This window comes from Alosa sapidissima, chromosome 4 (genome assembly GCF_018492685.1).
Source record: "Alosa sapidissima isolate fAloSap1 chromosome 4, fAloSap1.pri, whole genome shotgun sequence".
In the NCBI taxonomy this organism is placed as follows: domain Eukaryota; kingdom Metazoa; phylum Chordata; class Actinopteri; order Clupeiformes; family Clupeidae; genus Alosa; species Alosa sapidissima.
In genome coordinates this window covers 2219682-2223716 of record NC_055960.1, presented here as the reverse complement: position 1 = coordinate 2223716, position 4035 = coordinate 2219682, and the positions used below count along the sequence as shown (strand labels likewise).

Below are 4035 nucleotides of genomic sequence, written 5' to 3'. Positions count from 1 at the left end.
ACAACGACTCTCCTTTGAGTAGAGAGAGACAACTCATCTTTTAATCTTTTATATCTAATATGGAGGCAATTGTCTTGATTTATGTCTTATTAGGCAGTTACACTTTGGTACTTGGATGTGTATGGTACCTTGACAGCTATCATATGCTATGTCTTGTGGGTGAAAGTAATTTCTTGTTTATGTATGTGGACCAGAGCCATATAAAGGTAGAGTTGCGACAATGGGTGTTCAAAATTCGTTAAGGTCACGTGGTTCATGTAAACTTCAAATAGTTCCAGGAAGTGATTGACAATGGATTAGAATGCATTAAATAGGCTACTGTTCAATGATAGACAGAGCCACGATTTTGGTTAATTGACAGTCACTATGTAGTTATCCTACCATTACAACAATATTAAATTAAATTCCAGACCTTATATCTTAGCCTGCTATATCCCAGATAGCAAGCATAGTTGGCCCGATTCTGGCTGAGTGCTGGCAGTGTCGGCTGAGGTCCGAGTCGGCTTAAGCACAGTAAACACAGTCGGCCCGATCCTGGCTGAGTGCTGCCACTGTCGGCGGAGTTTCAGGTCGGCTGAGGCACTGTCCCCTTGAATGGGCCGACACTGACACGCAGTAGTTGGGCTGATTACTGAGTGTCTTATTTGGCCCGATTGGGGTTTGATGGGCTACTGCCAGTTTTCGAATCAATCTCGGCAGACGGATTTCATACAGTGTGTGGCCCGATACTTCAGGAACGAACACTGATCAGTATCGAGGCTGTTGGCGGCAAAAATGAAACATTTAGCGACAGCCGGACGCTAAACGTACATGGCCCAATTCTGTGAAGTGACTGTCGGCCCATTACATGTTGAAGAGCCACGAGCAGAGCAACTGTTCAGTTTGAAACCAGCAGGACGGCGCGAAACTGTCTCGTTTTGGACACTGCCTGTGGTAAGTAACATGCAACTTTACCTGTTATTGCATGTAAATCATTATGAATGTACGTAGGCTTATTATTGCAGACAAAGTTTAACAAGTAGCATAACAAGAATGGGTGTTTCAATCTAACCCCCTTGACGATGACGAAGCTAGCGGTAACATACGTTATGATTTCTTAGCCTACTTTGTTGGCCTAATTAGCTGCTACCTTTAACGTCAGTGTTGGTGGTCAAAAACGTTCAGTGCTGTAACGTTAGCTATACTTGCATAATTATGTGGTTTTCAAAGAAAAGTGTGATCTAATCATTTTAGAAATAGCTTAACAGTTAACCAGTATTGCATGACTTAGAATATAGCGATTGGTAATTGGGCATTTCATCGTTATCTATCCAACTTCAGGCACTAGGCAGGCAGGACTGAGACTGTATGCCTTAAGAGAGTGTGTGTGTGTGAGAGAGAGAGAGAGATGGTAGCAGGGTGGGTCCTGTCCTGGTCATGTAAAGCTCATCAAAATCTGTATTTTAAGGTCGTTCTGTATTTTGTACTGAGGGGTTGTTTTATGATCATGTAATCATTTTGAGCACATATACTTCCATTAACCTAACGTTACTGTGACTTTTTTTAAATGTACACCTCAGAATCCAGGCCACACTGACCAGAGACCTGCCTGCACTCCTTTGGATGAAGAAGGCTACCCGTGTATACATGTGTGAACCATTTCTTGTGTTGGAAAAACAGGAGACCTGAAGAGCTCTTGGTAAGTTGTACATTGATTTAATAGAATAAGTAATACGTTTTTGTTTAGATGAGCCAAATCATAGGAATCAGCTTTCATCTAGGCCTGTGTTTTGTGATGTGTCATTTTTAGATGCTTTTGGTTTGCCTCATCCATTATGTCAGCAAAGAACAGGAGTGGGCAGGAAACATGCGCTGTTGAAAACATGGCCAACCAACTGGAGCACCCACAAGGCTCTTGTGAAGGAAGTCCACAAGTGCTTCAGGTCTGTATGTGTTGACAAATATGTCTTGCTCTTGGTGATTGTCATTGGTAATATATCAGCATTTAACAATCACACAATGTCAATGTTGCCCAAAATAACTACCAGGGAGGTGTTACCAAGACAGCTGCAGAATGGCAAGACTGGGCTTTAGTAATATTTTGTCAGACAGTAAAGGATACATAGTTTAATGATTTTTTTCTTTTCTTTTGAAATGACATGCTGTCCATGCATCTCAAATTGAAGGATGGATGGAAAGAACTCTTTGATCAACCCCCACAGAGAGCTGAGGTGGCTATCTGTAAGTATATTTGAGTGGACAAACAGAACTTCTGACAGATGACATGTTGAAATCTTGCTTTAGACCTCATAATGATCTTATAATATTCTTTTATACCTAAATGCAGTTTGGAGACACCCCCGGCTGGTAGTGCTGCTGAAACTGGTGGAGGCAACAATGAAGCGGCAACAGAAAGAGAAGGCAGGTGGCAAAGGTTGCTGCTATTGAAAAATACTTTGAGAGTGAGTGTGTGTGCATGTATGTAGCTGGGTAGGTCATGGTACATGGTACAAAAATACAGAATTTAAAGCACTAGCACAACACTTAACTCACAACCCATAACTACTGACAATGGAATTACTCTTTTAGAGTGAGTGAGTGAGGGAGAGAGATAGAATATTTCTGTAAATGTTTAATGTTAATTTAGAATAATTTATTTCTTTGAATCATTATACAGTTTTAAAATGTTTAATTGTTTGTGTTTTTGTATATGAAAGAAGTCGATTGTTGTAGATAAAAGTAGATTGTATATTTTAACTTGTTTAATTTCTAAAATGTAAAAGCTTGTATAATTTTTAAATGTTTGTTTTATTTGCAAGGTTGTGTTTGTCAAACTTGTTAATAAAAGTAGCTTGTGCTTTTAATTACTAGTTCTGGATTTGTGTTTATTTTCAAGTACTTTTGGTAGTTAATGGGCCACATGTGGCCCGGGGACCCAGCCGACATTCAGCCAACACTCAGTCAGATCAGTTTTATAGTGCGTGGGCCAGTACAGGCCCAGAGGCCCAGCCGACACTCAGCCAACACTCAGTCAGATCAGTTTTATAGTGTGTGGGCCAGTACAGGCCCAGAGGCCCAGCCGACACTCAGTTATATAGTGTGTGGGCCAGACCTGGGCCAACAGAATGCATGACAGTCATTTCACAGTGTGTGGGCCACACCTGGGCCAACAGAAACAATAAGAGTCATTTCACAGTGTGTGGGCCACACCTGGGCCAACAGTTCCAATAAGAGTCATTTTACAGTGTGTGGGCCAGACCTGGGCCAACAGAAACAATGAGAGTCATTTTGCAGTGTGTGGGCCACATCTGGGCCAGAGGAAATTCTTTGTGTCAGTTATCAGTAATTGGGCCATTGTTGGGCCGGAGGCCCAGCCAGAACTGGGCCAACACTCACAAAACCCTGAGGCAAGGTAGTGGGCCAGAGGTGGGCCGGTCAAAGTTTGCTATCTGGGATAAGGTGACGTTTTTTTCCGCCCTTTTACGCATGTGTCACTTAATATTAATTTCTGTACAAAATCAAGACGGGAGATTCTTTAGAAAACGCAATTGCACCCACCCCATAAGTGTATCTAAATTATCGCTATATAAAATAAATGACCTCGTACAGTGACTCGAAAAGCTGTGAACAGTGTTTTTGAGACTGCGTGTAGCCTACAAAAGCGCATGGAGCTCCTGTGAAATTTTGATTGCAACGAGAAACTGTAACACAGCTAGTCTAACATTACTTGTTTGAGCTTTCTACCCCGCGTTTCCTCTGGTAGTCACTGATCTGAGCTAATGAGCGAATTACCTAGCCAAGCCTAGCCTATCGTCGCGGCAGAATAAAAAGTTTACAAGTTTTTTAACATCTCCAGTGTAATGGTGGGCATTCTAAGTTAACCGTAGCATTAGACCTACCTATTTAGTAACCCCATGGTAATGCGAGTGATCATAATGAAATATAAAACGTGACATGTAAGTCCTTCGATAAATAACCAGGATATGAACTCAAACGATGACAAAATGCTGTTCATGTTTATGTCATTCACCGTGCTGTGAACAGCAGATGCTAGGC

The 4035-nt window shown here is 41.7% G+C and overlaps 1 long non-coding RNA gene across 1 annotated transcript; it reads left to right on the top strand.

The window, feature by feature from the left end:
- The first annotated feature begins 504 nt into the window (after positions 1-504).
- Positions 505-2747, top strand: LOC121707465. The gene is made up of 5 exons (XR_006031327.1): positions 505-933; positions 1560-1678; positions 1790-1922; positions 2166-2220; positions 2327-2747. It is a non-coding gene; the product is annotated as an uncharacterized LOC121707465 (long non-coding RNA).
- Positions 2748-4035: the final 1288 nt, after the last annotated feature.